Source organism: Pseudopipra pipra, chromosome 1, assembly GCF_036250125.1.
Source record: "Pseudopipra pipra isolate bDixPip1 chromosome 1, bDixPip1.hap1, whole genome shotgun sequence".
NCBI lineage: Eukaryota > Metazoa > Chordata > Aves > Passeriformes > Pipridae > Pseudopipra > Pseudopipra pipra.
Genome location: NC_087549.1, coordinates 26,308,548 through 26,335,120, shown reverse-complemented (window position 1 = coordinate 26,335,120; position 26,573 = coordinate 26,308,548). Strand labels below are relative to the sequence as shown.

General features: G+C 36.3%; 1 protein-coding gene and 1 long non-coding RNA gene across 3 annotated transcripts in view; one reads left to right on the top strand and one right to left on the bottom strand.

The window, feature by feature from the left end:
• Positions 1-26,573, bottom strand: part of MMP16 (matrix metallopeptidase 16) — a 165,254-nt gene that overhangs the window by 135,914 nt on the left and 2,767 nt on the right. The window lies entirely within an intron of this gene.
• On the top strand, positions 15,672-18,550 carry LOC135411635 (uncharacterized). Its single transcript, XR_010429240.1, has 2 exons — positions 15,672-15,985; positions 18,230-18,550. It is a non-coding gene; the product is annotated as an uncharacterized LOC135411635 (long non-coding RNA).

Below are 26,573 nucleotides of genomic sequence, written 5' to 3'. Positions count from 1 at the left end.
TAAATTATGGATTAAGTCTGCTACTTCAGCTGAGTTATGAGATCATACCGTGCATTATATGTTAAATAGGATATTTTCTTTCAGTTTCTCCTGAAATTTAGGGACATGGGAATGAATTCTGTGGAACAACTTGGGGCAAAACTCTCTTCTCTTTTACCTAGGATGTAAATAACAGGTGTAGCAGCAGTGAAAATGAACACCATTTTTCTCAGTAAAAACTGTATAAAATTGAAACCGACTTATCAAAACATTCTCTGATTCACAAAACGTGCCAGGAAAACATTAGAAATAGTATACTAAACTGGTTAACAGACTTTTAATTGTTTTGGAGACCTTTGCTTGCCATTATTATAGTATTTTCAAAAAAGATTTTTTTTTCACTAAGCACAAAATGAATTTCCTGTGGCATAGTTGAAGTCACATTATCTTAAAGGAACACTTCAGTAGACACAACTGCAAAATAAAGATGTAAAAGCCTCATAATATTTCTTTAAAATACCATTCCTCCTTGCTCCAGACACTTCTGTTTTAAATAACAGAAGACAACAAAAGAAAAAATATGAAGAATATTCTAATTTAATACCACATTATACACCTAGACCATTGACAAATCAGTTTAACTATTGTATGATAAATTTTTAAGCCTACTGATTAGAGGTTCTACACCTCACTTTTAAACATAGCTGAGCCATTCACCAGTAAACCTAACACAGTGATTTAAGTATTTTGAATACGACTTTCAAATCTTTAAAAGAACAGCAAAGATACAGAGACTGAAATCCTTTCTTAAGTAGGTTCACTGGGAAATGGAGGTATTTTAACAGGGCAAAATGGCACAAGGGGTTGTCATTAAAATAGTCAGTTTTATTAAAAGCAATGCTGAAACCCACACACTACATTGCTGATAGAATTTATTTTTACATGTCTACCGGGTATCATCAGGTTATCTTGAAAGCCAGAGCTGGAAAAATAGGACATATCTCATAAATCACTGTAACTGTTAGTTTGTAATCAAAGGTGGTGAATGGTCCTAAATTACTTTGGGCCATGGTAGTAGTGAGATGGCCATCACCTTGGATGATTAATGCAAAGGACCAACACTCATAAATTGATACTGTAAAAAAACCTAAAAAATATGCAAAATAAAATATATTACTTACATGCTATTACTTGAAAACCAAAAAGAATCCATTCCCAATTTTCAATACCTTCTTTAGAACTAGAAATTACCTAACTAATGTTAATGAGATCAGTCTAATGAGATTTTATAATGGATATTTATCTGTACTGTTGCAATGGTATTTCAGGGAACTTATTTAATACACAGTCAATTGGGTTTTGATGGTTTCTACAAAGATGCTTTAAATTTTGAAGTAATGATTTTTGTAATATTTTTAAAGTGAAACCAAGTATAAGCTTACACATTTGATTGTTTGGGAATAAATATAATCCATGTAATAACAACACCCAGATGTTCCACCTGTCAAAAATAATACAGTGAAAGGACTAAGCAAACTCCAGATTTCAGCTATAATTAATCACCTAACAGCCTTATGTAGAGCACCATTCCCAGATGCAGAAGCAGTTCCCCCAAGAATAATGAATATTCCTATAAATGAAGAAAAATAAAGGTGATAAAGACAATGAAAAAAGAGAAGAGTACTTGTTGATTATTCACAGAAAATGAGGACTTTATGATTTTCCATAGTCAGAAGTCTGTGAGGTTTTTTCCTGCTAATCCATCGATGCTTTTTCACTTGAGTGTTTTATTACTCTGGTATGTTTGCCTGATAAAAAAATGATAATATCTTTTTTTTTTTTTTGTCATTAGCTGTCTGCCTTTGAATCATATTGTGTATCTTTACAGTGACTTTGTAAGGTCCTCACATTCTTGTATTCTCTTGACTATAACTAAGCTCTGTATTTACTTATTCATCTTTATTTGCAGCTGGCAGATGCAAAGATTTTAGCTACACTCAGGAGACTTTGACATGTGACTTTGTGAAATGTAGAGGAGATACAATTTTCCTTCAGCAAATTATTCCATGCTGCATTTTCAAGAAATGTGAGTCCCAAGGCAAAATGAGATTATTAGACTAACTTGCTCACTTTCAAAATAAGGACTCAATAATTACCACACAGCTTTTTATTTATAATAACCTTAGTTTAGTTGATGTAACTGCTGGTTAAAACAAAAGCGGAGTGCAAGGGAACAGTGCAAGCTCAGACACCTCATTCTGAGTCCTGCCTTGGACTTACAGCTTACAGAGATGTGAAGAGGATCTTTCTGGTTGGATGATGCTGCAAAGAGGAATGGAGTGAAGGTCTGGCTCCTTTGCAAGGCCCTGATGATGAGGGGTAGCACTGGTAGCATTTCACTGAGTTAGTTCAAGACTCACATGGACTAATTATACAGTATGTCAAGCAGGAAACATTCCTTCTGCGGGTTCAGATTTCAAAGAATTGGCATGAAGGCCAATTACATGTTGCCCTGTCAAAACTGAGAGGAGGTGGTCAGTCAACCAAAAAATATACCTGAAATTCAACCCCCTGACACAGACATGCTCCTCACTGAACCTGTCAAACAGCTCATTTGTAAACCTTACTCAGTGGTGTTATACAAGGATGGGTCACAGGATGAGCTATTGTATTGCTCAAAAGCATGCAAAAATACACCAGGTCCAGGGTCAAAACTATTTTAAATATTTCACTCTATTGAAATGAACAAGATATTGAATCAGTAGTAATATGAAATAATCTCTCTTCCTTAGAAAGAAAATTATGAATTCTTCTGAAATAGATGGCTTTTGAGTCATGCACATTCATGTAATGGTACTCTGCCCTAAGTACATCCACAGGAATAATTCTTTATAGACTGAACTTTTAAAAATCAGGCTAACTAATAAAATTTGTCTCCAAAGTCTGAGATGCCAAACCAAACAGTGCACACTTGATACATTACCTCTTCCCCCAATATTCCAAATTTTCTTCATACTCACAGCAGACAATACTGCTAGAAATAGCAATAACTTCTGTCTGTTCTGCTTAAACTTTTTACCCACAGTTTTGGCCTCAAAAGTTTTGGGTTGAGTATGTGTAACCAAGTGCAATAACACTGCATAAACAGAATAAAGGTCAGTTAATATTGTCAGAAACAATTCACAACTACCAAATACTCTTTAACAAACAGATACAATCATATAATTACACCAAAACACATAGCAATTTTAGGTATAATTATTCTGAGCTTAATAATTCAGTGTATGATATTCTCAAACTCTTGTCAAAATTTCTATGGAAGTGCATTGTTAAAAATGGAAGAACAAAATTGTTTGAACATAAATAAAAACTAACAGAGGAAAAAAAAACTATGAAGTGACAGAAATATTATTATTATATTTTTCATCCACAATAATTGACAAAATGCAGGTATTCAATACGGACAGTGATAAATAGCAGAGCCTTAAGAAGAGCAAGAGTAAAAAAATTCCTCTGCTAGCTGCTGAGAATGCTCAAGCACATTGGTATAAGCTGACTGATGTCACCTTACTGCTCTCCTCAGTTACTCACTAGGAGCCTGTTGACATACTTTTTTTCTTCAGCATAGCTAAATAATTCATCAGGGCACAGCGCTCTGTGAGCAGGCCAGACTGCAGGCATCAGGCCAAGACCAAGGTCGCCATGGAGACCTACATGCAGCTTCATCCCCCGCTCCCTCGGTTGCAGAGAGAGCTTATGAGGAACGGCATCGGCTGAGCAGCCATGCTCATTTCAGCAGTGAACAATAGGTATAATAAAATTAAAAAAAAAAAAAAAAGGCAAAATAAGCATATAAAAGCATCTGCTGTAACTGCATTGAAAGACTTAAATGACAAATGAGTCATAAAGCAGTTCCTATTTAGACTGCTACAACTATTATTTCACATGAAAGAAGTATCAATCCCCCCATTATTAGTAAGAGCTATTGATGCTCTTCAAACAACTAGACTATCCTATACATTGCAGATGGCAAATTACTAAAGACACATTCTCCTTGGAACTCCTTTTTGTTACTAAAATAGAGTTATAGGGGTAAAACTAAATCCTGACAAAAAATAAGATTTGCTGCTTAGATTTTTTTTACCCTCTTGTGTACAGTTGCTATAGAATACTGATTTTCAGAGTTCTCTCATCATTCTTTAAAAAGACAGGCATATTTATTATCTAACACAAAATATAGCAGTCAAAAATGTAAAAAAATACATCAAAGATGAAAAATGTTTTGAACTGTGTTTACTGAAGGTTTGTTTTATTTCTTGCTAAATGTTTTTCACTAACAGGAAATCAGCATTTTTGTATGCTTTATGAATAAAAAAATGAAAATCTATTCTGAAATATTTATAGTAGATCAGCTTAACTTCATAACCAGTATTCTTTTCTTTTTTTTTCTTGCTATGTACTGCTGTTCCTTGGCTATCTTGTTCTCCAGGCACCTGTTATTAAACATCATCATATTTTATTACCCAAAACCACCTGTAAATCAAGGGCCTGGTCATGTTTTTATTAGATATATAAAGCACAAACCTTAAAACAAACTATATTTTGCAACCTCCTACTGTAAAGTTCTTGATTTTTTTCCCTCATTTCTAAGTGTATTTATTCCAGAAATCATATAAAACCACTCCCTCTAGCACATTCCCACATCCTCAAGCTTACACATTTATTGGAAAAAGTGATTCTGTGGAATGCTGACATCACATTAATACAACATAGTACTATATATATATATATATATACTTATATATATAGCCTTTACAAACCACAGTGAACTTTCTATAGATGATAATGGGAAATTTTGCAGTATGAGACCACAAGTGCCTAAGTGAGAGAACCACATGATTTCTGTGTGGTAACCCTGAAAACAGAAGAAGAGTATCTCTGACTGCTTGCTCTGGAAGATCTTATAGAGCCTCCCATTGCCTCCAACACACACCCCTGTTTGGGTTGCAGAACCCTTTATCTTGTAGGGACCAATCCCTTTAATTTTTTTTCTCTATAGCTGTCAATCCCAACTTCTCCTTAGGCTCAATGATTTCTAGCAATATGCTTGTCTATTATTTCTTAAAGATTTTTGGTTTACTAAAAGCTACTCAAAGTATAGGAGGGCTGAGTGGACATAATAGACATTTTCTGATTTTCTATACTCCCACAGAGATCCTCCATGTCCAAACTAAAGTTCATAAACAGAAGATCCACAACATTTTGCAGCAGTGTCCCCTCTGGCAATTGCATGTATGCAAACCACACAGAATTTGAGACCAAATTCTACCAAGATAAAGCTGATAGATAAAAATTGGAACTTAGTGTAGCTCTTAAAAAAAATCTGAGGAGATAAAAGTCAGGCACTCTCTGATGTAAGAAACACGGGCCTAGTTTAAATCTCAGTCTACTCAACAAAACCCACTTTATCAACATATTTCTTTTGTCTTTGTTGTCTAATTATTAAGGAGGCAAAAGAGTTAAAAAATAGCTTTTTATGTTATAGAGGTTTTTTTCTTTTTTAGAATAATATTTTGGCATGAAACAGTTTGGAAATCCAGGTACTATCATGTGACTGACTCTTACCATCACATATTTTCTTGACAAGAAGGCATGTGGCACATCTTTCCACTATTTCATTACACCGAAAACAAGAGTTCCCATGTCTAGAAAGAGATTACTAAATCACAAAAAACCCTCTACTGATGCTCTGATATGCTTCAGACAGAAAATTAGAACAAGTAGAGTCCCTTAGCTCAATTATGAAATGGTAAAAAAACCTGAAGGTTAAAGCCTTGCTGCTCAGGTAGGGACAGCACGATCTGTTGCTTGGAAGACCAAAGGCCACTACAGGAGGAAGGCAAAGCTCTGAGAGGAGTTTTCATTCTTGATGATCTAACTGCAGCTTTCTAAGCCAGCTGGCCATTACATTTATTTTCCATTGGATTTGACAGGTCTGGTCTGCTTCCAAGGCTACACAGAGAACAGCCTGAGTATCGTGGATCTGAAGACCTCATTATGAACATGTAAAAAATCCAGATATGGTAACACAAACACCAGTGAGTGTTGGACAGCTGAAGAAAAGTGTTGATGATTTTGATGCTCACACTGATTTAAAAGGACTAGAAGAGAGCTAATTTTGATCCAACCTTCATGTAATGCCAGAGCCAGGCCTTTTATCCTCTCCTGAACATACACAGCTTGGAAAAAAAGTTGTTATTCATCTGCCCTAAATTTATCTATTGTTTCATGAATATTTCACTTACATTCCTGTAAATCCTTGCATGTTGCTGATGTTAATAAATTTCTTTTTTACGAACTGTTGCTTGTAAAAAGAAAAAAAAAATATATATAGCCTAATTTTCTTTATTTCTAAAATGTGCAAAGAAAAGGCATAAAGAAGAGTCTGTCGACACATTTTTCCTTTAGAACACAGCATAAATGGACATGGTGAAAAATATAAAAAAGAACAATTACCATGAAAACTTGATAGAAAATATTGTTACAGATGGATTCAGTGGCTGCTGAGGGTATAAATAAAGGTAATAAATAAAAATCACATTTCCTGACATAAAGCTTCCTCTTCTATTATTATTATGATCATGTGGGACATAAAAGACATAGGAAATGGATTCTTTTGGAGTTGGTTTTCAGCTACTGGCCTGCTGTTTAAATTTTCTCTGCATAGGAGTCTTACGGTGGACATAAATGTTATTTACGGAACTTAAGATTCTTTTGATATAGAAAAGGGTAGAAAAATAGTTATTCACATGAAACGCAGTAAATTTCACCTTGTCCCAAAACAATTGCCTCTTTCTTCTTTATATGTTTAGGGTAAAGGAAAGATGGGGTAAAATGTACAAGACCTTGTCCTCTGTCACAGGGGAGGGAGGCCATTTTCTCCTTTTTTTTACGGTTGCTTGGCTCTCTTTCCATCTCTAGGTTCCTTTAGCATCTCTTAAGCACTCTGATGTTAGTTATTTGACCCACATTTCTTGTAGAGAGTGTGGCTTACGTGCTAGCGTGCACAGGATTTTAAAGCTCATTAATAGGAGAATGTGTGACACAGCGGTCTGACACTGCTTTTCCAAAGATATTAATCACAATGTCTGATTCTGTCTCTTGCAGCAAGGTTTGGGCAGATTAACTGATTCCATTTTCCTATGACAGATACCTACGACAGACTAACAAAAGAATCCGAAAAAAATCCCATTTGACAAAGAGTACATACTTTTCTCAAATGTCTGCTGAAGTTTCAGAAGGCTAGGATGGTACAAATGTACTAGTATCAAGCATGGCATATTGTAGCTTGTTTTTAATCACACAGATCACATTACCAAACATCCCACCTATAACTGAATTGCTATATACAAGGAAGCCTTCCAGGGAAAGAACTTTTGGAGCCATACCATGATTCCTTAATGACTTTACCACCAAACCATAGGTAACTGCTATGGCATGTGATAGATCCATAGAAACCACTGGGATGGTGGGAGTTCACTGAGTGGGATTTTTAAACAAAGAGTACGCATGTCTAGAACATTAAAGCAGTACAGACTGGAGACTCAAAAAGAACTATAGGAATGTGGCAGAGCAGTTTAAAAGGTCTGTCTGGAGAGATGACTAATATTTTCCAGCATATATACACAAAGTTTTAATAAACGTCCTATAAAATGCTACAGAAAATGCAGAGATAATACTTTTACCAGCATTATTATTGTTATGAGAATTTGTTTGATGATGTTTGTCAAGTATTTTGAACAATGACACATTTATGTACAGTAAAAAAAAGATAGCCATATCTAGCTGCTGGCAACTATGAAAGAATGTAAGGCTCTTCCTCCAGACTACCACTATAACTTTCCTTTACCTTGGCACCCCATATTTCTTTCTATGCATTTGGGAATTGTGGACACATAAATGTTTTGGTTCCACTATTTTAATTGCTGCTCTGGTTTTGGTTGGAATAGTGTTAATTTTTTGCATAGTAGCTTGTATCTATGTTACGGATTTGTGATGATAACAGCACTGATAACACAGGGATGTTTCAGTTATGGCTGAGCAGTGCTTACACAGCATCAAGGCCTTTCCTGCTTCTTGCACTGCTCCACCAGCTAGCAGGCTAGCACAAAAAGTTGGGAAGGGACACAGATAGGACAGCTGACACCAACTGACCAAAGGGATATTCCATACCATATAGAGTCATGTGCAGCATATAAAGCTCGGAAAAAGCATGGGGGGACATTCAGAGTTATGGCATTTGTCTTCCAAGCCCTGTTATGCGAGATGGAGCCCAGCTTTTCTGGGGATGGCTGAACCATGGGAAGTGGTGAATTAATTCCTTTTTAGCTCTCCTCATGTGCACAGCTTTTGCTTTACCTATTAAACTGTCTTTACCCCTACCCGTGATTTTTCTCACTTTTGCCTTTCTAATTCTCCTCCTATCACACTGCAGGGAAAGTGAGCCACTGGCTGTGTGGGGCTCAGCTGCTTACATGGGTTAAGCCATGACAACTGCTTAACAAAACGCTAGGCTGACTAGCAAAATGAAATAAAATAAAATGGACTTTAAAGTGAAGAAGGGATCTCCCCTAGGTCTCTGTCCAAAAGGAATAAAGTGATGTAGGTCTGGATCTACTCACACACATACTAATTATCTGTCTTTGGATATGGGGATTTTGGGGTCAGGCATAGCAAGGTACGATTGCTATTGGGAGCCCAATCAAATATCTGTACCCAGCAGGCACCAGCAGGTAGAATCAATAGCAGTTTCAGGATAACTGTGTTTCAGATACTGTAGGACAGATATGCCTTGCATATCACGAACATCATGAAAGATCTATATGTCACTACAGTTAAAGAGTATCTCATACACTTTAAAAGAAACAATTCATTTGGTCCTTGGCTAAAGAAAGCAGGAGCAACACAGTTAAGACAATGGAGTGGCAATGGTGCAATCTATCCCACACTCTCTTCCACATGGAGACAAACTGCAAATAATTTGTCCCAGAAGCAGTTCAAGAAAAGAGGGTGGACCAAAGTAGCAACATTTACAGCTTGTTCTGCTTGTGGATCGTTCAGACTAAATTTAAGAGAGAATAATTCCAAGTTCATGCAGAAACTATGTTCTCATTTTATATCACGATAAAATGTAAGAAAAATATTTCTAGTGATCTGGTATATATTTACCTTGTGGATATAGGTAAGTTAACATATTGATTATCATTTGACATATTTTTCTGTAAGTTGCTTAAACTTAGGCACTACCTTGAAAATTGTCAACAACTTATTCAAAGGATTCCAACAAGTTTCTCTCAGTACAAACAGCTGTGTTGCCTGTGTTTAGTTTTAACATTTTATAAATAAAGTTAAATAAGTCTTAATGACTTGAAACTACTTTGCCAAGTGCACATGAAACACTTCTGGAAAATTATAAGCCATATTATCATCCTTCAAGAAATACTTCCCTGAATTACATTTATTCGATAGTCTACATTGTTCAACCTACAGCAGTGATTTTAGTAAGAACTAATCCCATGAGCAAAGAGCATGTAGCAAAAGCAATATGAAACACTCTAGCTAGTGACAGGGGATTCACAGCTTCAGACATAACCCCTCAGACTTGAACTGAAAGCTTTGTGAGAGAAGTGCCCCAGGTGAAAGCACAGGCACACACAGGTCAGAGCAAAACTCCTGTAAATTTCAGTCAGGACACAATTTCACGGTAGGAATTTTCTTGTCACCAGCCTTGCTGTATTTTTAATATCCTTTCTTCTACTTAGAATAAAGAAATGAAGTTAAAAAGCAGAGAGGAAGTACCATATATTATATGGTAATAACTATATTTACATAAAGAACAAGGGAGGATCTGAAGAACTGCAGTCCAGCAACTCTGATTTCACTTTCAGAACAGAAATTGAAAATGCTTTCTATGGCCTCATTTACAAACTTTAAAACTGTATGCAGCATAGACCATGTTTATGGTCTCTGTTTTAAAGTTTTTCATGCAGCATGAAAAACAAAAAAAAACCCCAACAATAATGTATGTATTGCTGATACGACAGATGATAAATGGGACACAAAGAAGATTTTTTTTATTTCAATTTCAAATCAGTTAATGCTGCATCACACAACAGTTTCACCTACAAGGTCAGACATTAAAGAAGGTGCTCATAGAGATTAAGAACCAGCATACAAAACAAGAATGGAGGGTGTCAGATCAAGAGAAAACATTTGACTTGTGTAGGATTAATAAGCACAGTCGGTATCAATAGTTTGATTTTGCTTACACAGTTTATACTGAAGACATTATTTCACAGGCTACTAGAGCAGGCTAATAATATCAATGATAAAAGCCACTAGGCTTTCTCCTCTTAAAAATGCTGACTGGTCCAGCCTCCCTAAACACAGTTCTCAATTGCATGCTTTCCCAGATCAAGGCTAAAGTCCTTTGCTGAGTACCAGCCTGAGGTTTATAAAGAGAAAGGGAAAGGAATAAAGCAGAGGAAGACTCATTTTTCCCTACCTAAGCACTACTCTGAATGTGGTCTTAAAGGCTAATAATGCTACATCATTGCTACTACAGGAGTTCAGAGGGCTGCTAGCACATAAAACAAGTTGATCATCCCAGCTCCATTCCCAAAAATATAGTACAGATCAATTCTCAGTGGTATTCTTCTTTGACAGTCTCAGGAAGTACCAAACAGTGAGGAGCCTTGGAAAGCTCTCTTGACTTATCTCACCTTAATCACAGGAGACTCCAAGCACTGGTTTCTTCTTTTCCCTGAATCATATACCAGAAATTAATCATATCACCAGCATACAACTGTCCACATTCCTCAAAGGAGCCATGGGTTTTCTCACCAAACTGGGACACATTTTGCGACAAAATTTTATCCACTGTGATTAACCCAGAGATATGGACCAGACCGCAAGGCAACAGCATAACATTTGCATCACCCACAATCTACAACCTTAATGGAAGTTGGAACATGGTCCTGTAAACATAGGAACTGCAGGGCAATGTTTCACAAGAGCCAACTGTGTAGGCCATGATCAGAGGTAACAATATTTCTGCTTCAGAGGACTCTATTCTTTCACCTGGAGACTTGGGTGCTCCTTCTGTCCTTAAAGAGACCCTTTATGGGGCTACACCTCAAAAGCTGAATCTAACCCTACTAATACAAGCAACGGGCAATACCTCTGTTCTTTCAAAACAAAGAGCCTCGCTATCTACTGCACTTCTAACATAATACAGCATGTTTCTGTTTATCTCTTACTTTGAAATTCATGACTTGTTATTTTGTTTCTACCCCAAAATGTTTTCTGAATTGTAGGACAGAAATTAATAAGCTGATTTAAAATGTCCCCCATTATAAGTATATATGATTAAAATAATGTTGAATGCCCTATTTGCATTCTTGAACGAGTAGAATCTTTACTGCCAGCTTGTAAGGCCATCCTCTGTTTCTAACTCCTGATTCATGCATGAAATTCAATCAATATAGTAATTCTGGTTTAAGTTTATATTGCTGGCAGTCAACTGGCTATAGTGTCACCCCCCCTTCATCCAATATTTGTTGAGTGTATATCAATCACTGGCATTTTTCACACGAAAATATTATCTAAGCAGTCAGCTACTAAGCAGTCCTATCTTGTTAAATTTCACATAATCAAAGTGAAACAAAATAAAACAAAAAAATCGAAGAAAAAGCACCTGATTACCTAGGAGGAGGGAGGATTTATACTCATCTAAAAATTCATTTATATTATTTAAACACTATTATCTAAATTAAACTCCTTAGTTCATAAACTAATGTTAGTTTATGACTAAAAGTACATGTCACTAATGATATTGGTATTTTTAAATACTGTTTTTGAAGGTCTTATCCTGAACCTCTATGAACTGGTCCTACCTCACTACAACTCTGTCTCTCATAGATGCTACAAAATATCAAGTCAAGAGTATAAAATCACAAACTTAGTTTAAAAGCAGTAAAATCTGTGTTTTGTTTCTCCAGTTGGAGAAATTTCAGTACCTATAAAAATAAAACCTAAATTTCAGGAGAACTACACAGTCCCTGATGCTACAAACAATTAGCACCTAAGTCTTAGAATCAAACAGGCTTCTCCTGCCATAGTAACATACAAGGTCAGCCAGTTATGCACTGTTAAACAGTTTAATGGTGTTATGCAAATTGTGTAATGCTAGTAGTCATCATATAATGAAAAACAGTGTTTGTCAGCAGTTAGAAGTACTTTAACCTTTTGAAGTGGCAAGCTTTAACAGCAGCTAAAAATAGCAGCAAATAAAATTTTGAAGACAATCAAAACTGAAAAGAGGTATGAAGTGAGCACTGTGGCTGGTGTTAGACAGCTTTCATGTTAAACTGCTGGAAAGTTTTCTGAAGACTTGGCTTACTGTACATAATGAAAATATTCAGTTTCATCTTTAATTGTGAATTTCTCACTCATTTCAGAAAGAAAAAGAAAGAAAGAAGAAAAAAAAAAATGTGAACCCAAGAGCTCAAAAAGAGGACAATCAAAAATATTTTTAAAGCCTTTTTTATGATTTTCAAACCAGACTGGTTGATACCACAGGCTTTATTCACAATTTTCAGCATTGAATTTAATGTTGTTAGAAAAAGAGTCTTTCACACATGGTGACTGAAAAGTGCAAATGAGAAAAAACAATGAAGCAGAGAACTGTATTGATGCAATATAGCCCACATTTTCAGTGTGGGCTATATTTCTAATACAATAGCTATAGACTTCTTAAGGTAGACAGACTACTGCAGAAGAATAAACATTACAGTCAATGGCTGTCAGTAGAGCCATCAGCCCTAGTGAATGAGGAAAATTACTGTTAGACTGAGGGTATAGAACAAGGAAGGAATCTAGTCCGTTACTGCCGATAAGTGAACTTATACTATGTAAGCCCCTTCATTAAATAGTTAGATCCCATCTCAAAATAACGGAAGGTTTTCTCCACTACATGACCCCACTACTATTGTTTTTGGAAAAGGGCTCAAGAATATCACCCCTCTAATGATTTTAAGCTTTTTTCTAAATACAAAAGTCAGCTTATACATAGATAGTGTATCTCTACTTCTTTTTGTACTTGTTTCATCCCTTATTTCCATATTTATTCCTTATTTCCACACCAATATTTACCTTATGTATTTAATAAATATAAAAAATATATATTATAAAATATTTATATAAATTCCCAGCCTAGAGAAGAGAAGGCTCCAGGGACCTTTTAGCAGCCTTCCAATACCTAAAGGGGCCTAAAAGGAATCTGGAGAGGGACTTCTGACAAAAGCATGTCGTGATAGGACACAGAGTTTAAACGGAAGGAGGGCAGGTTTAGATCAGATATTAGGAAGAAATTTTTCACTGGGTCAGTGGTGAGACACTGGCACAGGCTGCCAAGGGACGGCATGAATGCCCCATTCCTGGAACTTTCCAAGGCTAGGTTGGATGGCTTTGAGCAACCTGGTCTAGTGGAAGGTGTCCCTGCTCATGGCAGGAGGGTTGGAACTAGATGATCTTTAAAGTCCATACCAACTGAAACCATTCTGTGATTCTATTATATACATACTCTTCATTTGCTCAGTTAAAATGTTTAGCAATTCAGTGCTTTTCAAACAGCTTGGAGTAAAGTCTTGGATGCAATGAAATTAAGGGTACAATCTGACCAATTCCATGAAGTTAAAATCTTCAGTGAAGACCATTAGACACAGATATTTTATTGGGCCAATAAGTAAATAAGAAAACAAATAACAGGTACATAAAAGAAAATAGATTAAATATGGGTGGATTCCCTTTCTTCTTACTGTCTCTAGTTTCTTCTTATCACCGAAACATAAGTAGTGTATGAGCTCCAAACAAAGCAAGCATGGAGCAAAAGCATACTTCTAATCTCCATTTCTATATAACTCAGAAGGCTGTTAACTTCTTTCAAAAACTCTGTGAATTTTTTGTTCCAAATTAAAAAAAGTAATCTTTTTTTTTATTAGATACTTCACCAAACCCCATTACATAATTTTCACTACACATTTAGTTATTTTATTTCTAAAAACAAACTAATACCTATAAAGCCCTTGGATTGTAGGACATTTAAAATTCCCTGTCTCATTTTCTATCTATCAGGATAATCTAACAGTCATGGTGAAGTTCTCTACTGTATTATTAGAGTTGGGACAAGAGAAAAGCTATAGCTGCTTAAGGTTCCCCTGTCCTTCATCACTTGTAACTTTTACAAAACATCACAGAATATTGTTCTAACATTTCAAAAGCTTAGTTTTACCTTAAGAATCGTTTCTTCTGCTGCTGAAAATTTAGATAAGGGAATGTTCATAAAGATGTTAAAAAAAAACAACTTAATGAAACGAAATTTTTATTTGTAGCAAAGTTACAGAAAGAACATATTTCTATAGAATCCAAATCTTTTGGTCCAATTTAAATTGCCATCACCTTCTCTAATATCTCAGCGGAAAAGGCATCTAAGCAATTAATCTATGAAGAACAATGACTCTATCTATATCTGACTGCTGGGACAAAAAGTGAATTGTCTTGGCAGTCAGGAAAAATGATGGAATTATTCAGAAAGGATCTAAAATACTGTTTTTTCTCTAAATGAGCCTGTCAGTGAAAAACAATAGAGTAGAGCTATATTCTACAAAGGAAGCTCTTCTGGATTAAAAGACTGAAGATACAGCACTCTTTCTTCCCAAATGTAGACCTAAAAATCAACAGCAGATCTAGTCTGTCTGTAATTACATGATAACAGAAAGCTCATTTAAATAGTACATCAGGTAGCATACTGAGGTATTTCAAATTTTGAACTTATAATTTAAGTAAATAAGCAAACATATAAATACAAGCTGGCCAATTACACTCTTAATCTGACACATTTCGTATCACAGTTTTGATGATCTAAAGCAAGCAGTATAAACGTATCAGTGAGATTACATACCTGCCTATGATAAGATTTAAATTCTTGTATTAACACAGAAATGTAAATTTCTGTTGGATTAATCCACATTTTGCTTTACATAACAAAAGTACTTGAAAACACAGATAATTATTCTTGAGGGCCTAGGGCTCTTATCCAAAGAAATTATTAAAATGTTGTTTTCATTTTTATCTTCTTGGGGATTGCCTGTCAGACAAAAGACACTTAGTGAGCTTATTCTCCTAAAATATATTTTCTAATTACTTACTTTTTAAAAATATGCTTAACATTTTCTTCTTTCCCCTCAAGGGTGACAACTAGCTGTTTAGAAGTTTGTAAGTTTAGGAAGGAAAGACAGCCTTTAAAATCCTTTGCGCTAAGGGGTCATATAACAGTTAGAAGCACTGAGTTTATAAAACCTGACATAAGTATTCACCCCACGTTAGGTAACATGTTTTACACAGATTTAAATAGGCCCAGGCCTGGTCTTGTTATGGTTGAAGGCAAAACTGCCTTGTTACCACTAGAGAAATGTTGTGTTCTTTAAATCTCTAACTAAATACTCAGAATACATGAGATCTAAAGATGTAAGGTAGTGTTAGTGCAAGAGCACTAAGGGATAAATACATTTATTATGTATATTTAATGATGTGCGGGGCACCAGAGTGACAGGCACACTGTAGTGCCTGCTAGACACCAGATCAGCTACTATTGGGTCAGAATCACCTTGTGAGGCTCTGTGTGCAGGGGGGAGGAAGGGCTGGGCTAGCCCTGCAGACACATGATCTGCAGGCCCACGCAGGAAGGCACATGTAAGGCCAGCAGCCAACATGGCTGAACCCACGAAGAGCACACGGCAGGGAAAGCCATGTGGCTGGGCTGTCAATCAATAAGGTCTGCCTGGTGGCCTGCCCATAACGTGCCCCCTGGAGCCTCTAATTGGCTGTGGCAGCCCTCACTTTGGCTAAGGGGACACTGAGTGGCAGCGAGACAAAAGTCCCGCCTAGGGTGAGTGGCCACAATAGCCAGAGTCCATAAACAGACATGCACGAGGCCTCCATCTTGACTTTGGCCTCTGCCCTTCTGACTTGTCAGAATGTGACCTTCATAGTGGTAATTATATATTTCTCTCTCTTCTCTTTCCCTCTTTATTCTTTCTTCTCTTAATTTCTCTTTCCTTCCTCTTGTGGGCAACTTAAACACCTATTTTCCCTATTTCACTTAAGTTACGGGTATTGCATCTAAGTTGTATGGAGTTTGTGTTTGCAGATGTAACAAAGGTTCCCTTACTATAGCAATGCTTGCTAGTTTCAGTAATCTGTTGTAATGATTTTCCTTGGTTTGCATGTTGTCTCTGTAAAACTCTTTTTGCCAAAATGCCTATTTGCTCACCAAATTAAAAGAAATCTCTTAGAGAAAAGTCTTTTCTCTGGACATGAACTCAAGGTATCAAAGAACCAAAGGCTTTGCAAGGGTTTATGTGAGCAAAACATCTCTTGAAGCCTGAAATTAAAGTGTACAACCAGTAAAAGCATGGAGCTTCTGGACCTGGTTGTAATAGGGTCATAAGAAAGGAGTTCTGCTCCTACTTTTGTCAGGAATACAGATGTTTGGTGTGATCTGAGATAATCTACATTATCCAGGGGATGGGGGAGATATCATCGGACCTTTAGGAGGCACATGGTTTTCTGGAACAATATCGAGAGACCAAGCAAGTCAGACCACAGGGCCTAAACAGCACCAGGTTACTACAAAAGGGTAATGAATCCTACCATTCTAGAGGGAAGGGATTCAACCCAAAATTACAACATCTGAATGCCAGTGTCTACCTGGGGGAGCCCCATAGACATAGGTCTCAACACTCTCCACCACCACTTAAAATTAGGAACAGGATTTAGTTACCGAAACAGAAATGTCTGCTGCCATATGAGATGACTTAGGACACACAGACTGGCTTCCTGTTGCTAGCCTAAAAAGATGAAGCTTTCTTTGGTCCCATGCTATTTCTGCCAGACTTGTCTACATCTCCGCCAAGGGTACCTTAAAAGGTGCTGGATATCTATCTACACATAAGCAACTGAATCACACTACTAGTCAATACCATCAGTAGAGTTCAGAAAAATTATTCCAGTCGCTTTGATACATATATTAACTGGCTGGTTGGTTGAATTGGTACATATTAACAGTTTAGTTGGCTCTCTGTTTCACTGACAGGGATCCGACTGATATTAATATATTAGAAACATGTAAAGAACATGTAACACTTAAATTTAAGTACTGTTCTAACTGAATCCCTTTCCCCATCTAACCCTGCCTCTTGCACACTTGCAATATACCTCATGTAACCCATCCTGCACATATCTCATCAGCAAACAAATTCAACCTTTCCACCTAAAATATCTTTAGATCTTGTTTTGCAAGTATTACATAATTTGCAAAGCATGGACATTGTGATCACTCATATTTGCCAGTGTTATAGGCATCTTTAAGTCTGTGTTTGTGACCATACTAACAATGTAATGTGTGAAATACCAAAATAACATTTTTAACAGAGCGTAATATCTAGATATCTATTACACTTCTACTAGCATCCAATTTTATTAATAGGTAGTGATATTTAAATACAAAAAGGCATAATACTTAGAGAAAATCATCTTAAACTAGCCAAGTCCTCCTGAGACAGTGTCATCAATCTACATGCCTCTAAAAATATTTCAAAATCAGGCAGTGTTAGTCCATTTCAACTGCACTAAGGATTTCAAATGGAGTGAAAATTTAAATCAAGCCTTCATTTCTCTCTGCCCTTTTTGTATTTTTCATTCTGTAAAGCCAAAGAAATATACTGAATTACCAATCAGTGTATGCCATCTATGCTCATACACAGCTCATGTCATCTTGGATTATAGGACAGACATATCTTACAAACAGAAATTGCCTAACCTGAGCCAACTTCTAACTGCTGCCAGTAGCCAAAGGAAAAATCTATCAAAGGGAATTCTTCCATTATAGTATTCCCTACTGTACTTTTATCATGTTTTGGTTTTTGGTTTGTTTTTTTTTTTAATTCCAAATTTGGAAGTCCCACCACTGTGGATTTTAAAACTTGACTTGACAAAACTCCAGCTATATTTGCTATATTGCTTTATAGCAATCCTGCACTGTCAGAGAAATGGGTTCTTGATAAGTCTTTCCCATCTCTAATCTTTCCGATTCTGAGGTTCAATAATGACTGATGATGTTCCTTGGCTGCAGGTAATGCTCTGTAGGAAGACAAACTGAGGGACAAAAAAAGAAAGAAAAAAAAAAGAAAACAAGATGAAAAGAAGATATAAGGAAAAAGCAAGTAAAAGAAAATAAGGGAGGAAAGAGGAAAGAAGGAAGGTAATATGGTGAACACATGGTACAGGAACCTTGAAGAACAAGATTAAGTTTCCACTTCTATCATGCTTTACGTGTCAGCACAGCAAATCTTATTGGCCTAATCCTCCCACCATTAAGTTTTTAACATCCAGGGGTCTGTGAGCAGCATATCTGAGTGTTAATGGTGTCTAATAAAAACATTAAATACCTGGAGCAGTGAATCTTTTATTGTATTTCACAAAAATCCACAAATATTCAAATAAAAAAGGAGAAGCTTAGGTACTGTGATAAAAAGGAAACATGAATGTTTGGGGAACAATTTACTTATTTAAGAGTACATTAATTCAAGAATAGAACAGTTTTTAATTTTGCATTGTGTAATATTTACAATCTGATCCAAAATCTATTTATTTGTTAAGACTTTTATATTTATTTTAAAACATTTTGAGGCAGACTGTTTTCATATTTGAGCAACAAAAATTATCTTATTCAACTTTCATTCTGAGAGAGAATGTGATACTCTCTGTCTTCAGTCATCTAATGACATCCTTCACCTAATCCTAACAACGTTGTCTACCAAGTTTTAGTACTTATATTTTAAAAGATGAAAACAAAACTAAAAAAAAAAAGCCTCAAAACTAGTGGTCAAGTGTAATAGGCATGTTTTTCACCTTTTCTGCTCTGGTACTTGTTTCTTGAACATATTCACTCCTGGAATGATTACACAGAGGATTAAATTGAAATGCTGTATTTATATTTTATGATATTCCTCTACTACATTTTATGAAAAAATGCAAAATAGTCCCAAGTAAGTGAATGATAAAGATATATTCCTGGCTTCTTTACATCACTTCTCTTCTATTGTTCTTGACATGTACTGGAAAAGGCCAAAAATACTCTTCAGTTAGTTCAATGCATATTTGTGCAAGCTAGGTTACAAAGATGGATAAGCTACATGATCGAAATGAAGACTCATGATGGAACTGGACACACAACCTTGATCTCCAGACCCCAGCACAATGCCTCAGTAATCTACATCACATCCATTTTACTACATATTTAAAAATATATGTGATAGAGAAAAATATAACAAAGACCTTTCCAAAGCTGACATTTCACGTCCTAGTAATGAAGGACAGAAATATCAGTCTAGCAGTTCTTAATCAATAAGGAAAACCAAAAAATGGAATACTGTCCTGGGTTGGGTTTTTTTTATTATTTTATTTTTCTAAATACATTGAAGTAATAAGAGAAAAAAAAAGCCTCACTTGCCAAGACCAAAATCATGCTGTACAGTTAGCAATATAATTCTATTATTTCTAGTAACAATAATAATTGTATTGTGTGAAAGACCATTTGTTTCACTTGAAACATAAACCATGATGTAGATAAATACAATCTGTCAATTTCTCTGCAAAGACAGTGGGTCAAAGCAATTTCCTAGAAGAGCATCACACAACCAATGTCTGAGGTAAAGAAGAAAAACGTGACAGGATCATCACCTTCAGTTTGAGATGCCATACAAAAAGAAAGCAATTTCCTCTTTTGTACACTTCGTAAATATCTACCAATACATTTAAATGAAGTATCTCCCTCCTCATTGAAAGAGAGGCTTGTTTTTCCATTTTACCATCTATGTTTTAAAGATATTGATAATTTTCTGTCTGCCTTTCAGCTCGTAATTTTCGGAAAAGATAAGTCTTTCACTTGCCAAGCTGTATTTCACACCTGTAAGTGGATTTGTGATTACATGCCAGCAAAAATTAACTGCACCAATGAAATAAAACAACTTTTTCTCTACAAGATGATGAGAAAAAAATATTAAAGACCAGATTTTCTGAGGTTGGCATTTCTTTTCAAATTATCTATAAAACTTCGAAAACAGTTCAACTATCTCATGAAAGGGAAAAACACATAGCACAGCATCTTCAAATTACCAACACGTCACATGAGTGAGAAAATCTGCAAATTGATACAGAATTGTCTAACAGCAGTTACTTTGTTCCTCATAACGGTGGCATGGTATGAAGAGTACTAGTGAGTGAATACAATCAGAAGCTCAAAGAAGAGGGCATCAGTCCCAGAGGGACATTCTTTTACAGAATCACAGAATGGATTGCAAGGTATACATTGGTCATCTAGTACAACCTCCCTGCTCAAGCAGGGTCATCCTAGAGCACATTGCATGGGATTGCATCCAGATAATTTTTTATCTCCAGTGAGGGAGACTCCACAACCTCTCTTGGTGATCTGTGCCACTCACAGTTACCTGCACAGTAAAGTTCTTCCTCATATTCAGGTGGAACTTCCTGTGCATCAGTTTCTGTTCATTGCATCTTGTCCCAATGCTTGGTACCACCAAGAAGAGCCTGGCTCCAGCCTCTTGACAGCCTCCCTTCAGATATTTATAGGCATTGATTAATGAGGTCCCCTCTCAGCCATCTCTTCTCAAGGCCAAACAGGCCCAACTCTCTCAGCCTTTCCTCCTAAAAGAGATGCTCTAGTCCCTTAATCATCCTTTTTGCATTCCGCTGGACCGGCTCCAGTAGCTCCATGTCTCTCTTGTACTGAAGGGCCCAGAATTGGACACAGCACTCTAGATGTGCCTTATTAGGTCTGAGTAGAGCAACAGGATCACCTCCCCCAACCTCCTGGCAATGCTTTTCCTAATGCACTCCAGGATACCATTGGCCTCTTTGGCCACAAGAGCACTGCTGGCTCATGGACACTTTGTTGTCCACCAGGACCTCCAGGTCCTCCTCCACAGAGCTGCTTTCCAGCAGGTCAGCCCCCAGCCTGTACTGGTGCTTGGGGTTATTCTTCCCCAGATGCAGGAGGACCCTGCACTTGCCTTTGCTGAATTTCCATCAGTTCCAGGACCCTGCACTTGCCTTTGCTGAATTTCAAACAGTTCCACTCTGTCCATCTCTCCAACCTGTCGAGGTCCTTTTGAAGGGCTGCACAGCCCCCTGGGGTATTGGCCACTCCTCCCAGCTTTGTGTTACCAGCAAACTTGCTGAGGGGGCAACTGCCCCTTCATCCGAGTATTGATGAATAAGTTAAACAATACTAGGCCCAGTATTGAATCTTGGGGGACACCACTAGTGACAGGCCTCCAACTAAACCCTGTGCAATTGATTTCAACTCTCTGGAATTTGCTCAGCCAGTTCTCAATCATCCAGTCCATACTTCCGAGTTTGCCTGTGAGGATGTTGTGAGAGACAGTGTTGAAAGCCTTGATGAAGTCAAGGTAGACAATATCCACTGCTCTCCTCTCATCTGTCCAGGTAGTTGTTTCATTGTAGGAGGCAATCAAGTTGGTCAAGCATGATTTACCTTTAGAGAATCCACGCTGACTATTCCCAATCATCTTCTTGTCACTCTTGAGGACAGAGGTGGCCTCTTTCCAAAGCTCTGAACCAACCAGTTGAGAGGCAAAGGTACCAAGAGGTAGCAGCAGAGACACAAATCTACTTCCACCCTGGCCATACAGTGCAGATGTTCTTTTAAGATGCATTCGTAAGGAATTTTCTTCAGTCTTCCTTACAAAGACACCTTCTACGAATACTCCATAGCCCAACCCATCCCATTCCACATGGCACTTCTACACACGGGTCAATTGTGATACAATTCATAATGAATTAATACAGAAAGCAAAATATTTTTTCATCCACAGTCACAAAACAATTGTTGAATCATATGCTTTATAAATGTTTTTTTCACAGTGTAATAAAAACTGCTATTGTTCTGCAGAGAGAAAGCATCAAGAGACTTTTATGTTCTTCAGAGCAATTGCAGCTTATTGCTTTAGCTGCACATCCCCTAGCACAGCAGTTTTAACTCCAGAATGTTAAACTCCTTTCCCAATAACTGTGTTCAAGCCTCAGCACTTGAGATTGGACTGCCTAATGTTAAGCACTGAAATCAACGAGGCATAAGTTTCCTCGTGCCCTGAAGCCTCAATCTTGAAATTAACAGGGGATTTTAAACATGACAAAAACACCTGAACAAGCCCCTAAATCAACTATGTGCTGTAATACCTCAAAAGGTTTGCTAGAAACATTATGATCGCAGCTAAGTGCAGATAACTCCTCAGCTGGTACAAACCAGATGTTAATAAGCAGAGAAACATAGTACCAACAGTTTTGGTTAATAAGTAAAACTACAGAAATATTTTTTTCTTTATCTGTAATTTATGTCAATTTTAATTCATCACAGAAATAAATTGTTACCACTTAATTGCTCTTACTGTACAGCAAAGATGCTTATAATGAATGATGATAAGCAGGAACATGAATGAACAGTTGCCAGGCAACCCATAAATAAAGGTTCCAAATAGCATGACCTCTCTTTAAAGGATAAAGCTCTAATCACAATTATTTTTTCAAATCCATTTCAGTGCCAACTAAAATCATGTTTGTAGCACTAATCCTGATCTTCCTCATACAAAATGAAACCAAATCTGTCATTTGACATATCACAAATAACAAATTAAATAGACTCAACCTGCTTCTTCAGATTACAGTTAACAGTGTAGTTTGAAGATGGCAAACAGGTTAGACTGGAATCTGAAACAGAGCGCTGAGAAGATTTAAGCAATTTAAATAGGGTAATTTTTTTTTAAGTTACATTGTTTCTTTAAGGATCTTCAAGTATCAACACAAAGTCCTCCAGTTTTTAACACCACAAAATGATCATTCAGGGAAGTAGAAGGCTGAGACAGACTTTAAAATACTAAAACCAGATGCAGTTTGAAATGCTCTAAAATCTATATAATACCACATTCTATCTTTATAAACTCTTACAACACAGTCTTGCTGAGTGCATAAGCAGAGCTGAGGTGCCTAGAGCAAGTACTGACCTTTTAGATGGATTCAAATAAAACTGACAAAGAGCAGCATAAATCTTAAACCAGTTAAAGAACACAGTATATCCACTCTGAAGAAACAATGAATGGTAAGGCAGGAATTTTACATTACGCCTTCCAAATAATGGAATGGGGAGAGCTTGGGCTTGTTCAAGGTTTACTGATGGGCTAATAAATTGTGTATTTATTTTAGTAAGTTTCATGTCAGAAAACATTACTAATACATGTTTTTGTGGGTTTATTTTGCACTACATAAGATGATTACATAAATCTCTTTAACCATTTTATTTCTTTTCTTCAGTAGACTTGAGATTCACTAATAGCTGTGATGCTTAAATACTGAACTGTCAAAAATTTGCAAGAGGAAAACAAGATGAACTACAATTATAAACAAATACATCTTGCACCTAAGGTCTAACATACTATGTCAACTATGAACCCATAACAACGGGAACCATCTTTTTAACCTGTCTTTGAACAAAATACAGGCAACAGAATCCATGAACTTCTCTGCAACATTAGTAGCACAAAATAATCTCATACTTTACAGGAGAAAAGGCACTCGACCAACTAGTTGTCTACACATGTATTTCTTCATATCAAATGAGATGCAGTTCATTAGATTGTAGGTATTCACCTTCTTTGATAGAAAAACATTCTGTTGCCTATCCATCAAATATATAACTTTTCAATTATCTTCCTCATCTAGATATACCTGCTCATGAGAGGCCTGTACAGGAGGCTTTCTTCATATCTGTATTTGATCAATAAGCAAATAGGAAATATACCACATTATATATTTTTCTTGACTAATAGTTCACTCATTAAGCACCTTCACCACCTGATCCAGTAACTCCTTTCCATCCTTCTAATAATTTCTGTTTGAACTTCTTGTTCTAACAAAAGTCCAGTTCACTTAGTTGATAACATGCAAGAGTGAGATTCAGAATTTAAATAATTAAGAATTATGCATACTGACTGCAACTAAAAATAAAGCAGAAGATCCCGTAAATTCTTTTTGGGACATATGGCACTACTGGTATCAAAATCACCTTAATTGCTTCTCCATAGTTTTCAGCTTGCATTTTAACAAATTCTAAAAAAACCTGTGTTGTGATTACAAACTTCACAACAAAGCCCATTATTTGAAAAGTATGTAAAGGTGATATTGGAGGATTTTTTCCCCTCTCAAATGTTTATTCCTCTTAAATTGCCAGTTGGAGAATGAAACCAGTCTGCTTTTATGTTTAAAAGACTAAAAGCTTATGGAATAAAAGGTCATGCATTACTATTCAGCAAGAGCTGGAGGCTAATTGTAAAATTTATTAACAATGAAAACAATGGGGTTCTCAGCCACTTATTACCATGGAGGAAACTGACACTATTTTTCTGAAGTTTGGATTCCACTGTATTTTGTTCCACAATATGCAATTTAACTATACCACTTCTGAAAATGGGAGATGACTATTGTTTTAAACAGTTGCTTACACTAAAATAAGTGTCATTTAAAGTGTCTTCCCTAGGGATTCAAGTCTATACATTTAGCATTAGAAGGAGGAAAATAGAGCATAACTGCCAGCCTGAGGAGAGTGATGATGAAGCATGCTTTCTCTCTAGTTTTTCCCACATCACAGACTCAGTCAATGAAACTAGGATACAATTCTAAAAACACTTCTTTTCTCGACAGGGTTTAGGCAGATAGTCAGCTGAGTAAGAGTAAGCAGTATTAGGTTCTGGAGATTAGTTGTATTCTAGATTCATGCTGATCCTGTCTTCTAACCAACGTATTCTTGTTTCAATAACCATTTTTCCCTTAACAAAACAGTGACATTGGTTTTCATTTTTCTGTATTGAATATTTAATGGTTAATTAAATATACACATACTTATTATTGAGGTATATAGAATGAAATTAGAAGAGAAATTTATAGAGTACCAGCTGAAACAGTTATATATATATATATATATATACACACATACATATACTAGATGGATGACACTTGCGAAGGACCATCTACAGACACTCTCAGTAACATGCAAAGGAGTTATCTTTGAGCAACACAAAATACTATAGTGAGGAGCCCAGTAGGGAGAAGAAGATAGTTCGTTGCTCTATCAGTTTTAAGTAACAAATTATCTTCTATGTGTTTGATTCAGTTGTACATTTAAAATGGTCTTTTAATAACTGTTATTCCATTCACTATCTCACTGATAGACATCTTGCCTTGCTATTGTACAGAAACAGTTGAAAGTAGCAGAAAAACTCTATATTGATGACATAGTTTTTCCAGTGATTCACTTACTCGAGGAAGTTATTGTTTTGGACTGAGAAGAACACTGAGAAGAGGGAGCTAACAGTGTAGTTTCTAGTTTTTCTCATCATGTCAGAAGCAAAGTCTCACAGAAATGCCACTGGTAATCGATGAACTTTGAAAACTAATGCTAAAATCTTCCTACACATAAGACTATGTGATTCCTAAACTTCATGATTTCTTAACCTATCAGTTACAGTCATATCTCATGCAGCTTTACCACAAAGCTCTCACTGATACGAAGTGCAAGTTTGCCTCTCCTGTGTCCCATACTCTATGATCTGAACCCTACTCAGCTGTGTCTATTACATGAAATACTACACACACAAATACATTTCAGGATTGACAACTCAGTTGTCATTGGAAGCTTGAAGAATTCATCTATACAGTTGTTCAGCTAAAAGAAACTTTACAAAGGGACAGCCAAATTACAAGGAACAACAACGTACACACAAGCTTGTAAACTTTAGCTTTGTGTTTTACTTTTGAAAGGTAACATTATTATTTAATATCTCTGAGCTACAGTAGTATCTCCTGAGAATTGTCTGGCTAACAGCACTGAAACAAATAAACCAAAAAATTCAACTTGACTACAGAGATTTTGTTTATCAGTCAGGAATGTGGATTAAACAAAGCAGAACTACAAGAGGAAATAATTGATCTCACATTTTAAAACGTTCAACAGGTATTATCTGTACTTTATTTAAAGACAAGAAAGAATGAAAAAAAACCTGCTTGACAGCCATTCTAAGCATTTTTTGCAGTGACACTTCATTCAACTACATGTACCCCACTTCTTTTCTGAAGCCTGCTTTGCATACTTATTATCATGAGAATCTTTGTTATATTTTCACACTTTACTATGAAGTACAACTGCTTTATGTACTTGTGCTGACAAAAAGAATTGTACAGCATAATACATACTTGCTGTTGCCAAGTCCTTTGCCTCAAATTTCCCATGCTTTTAGTCTTTGCTATTCCCAGCAACAAAGAAAATTGAATTTTCAGCACTATCCAAACCATGTGAACATGGCAATGGCTGTTCTGGGACAAATTTC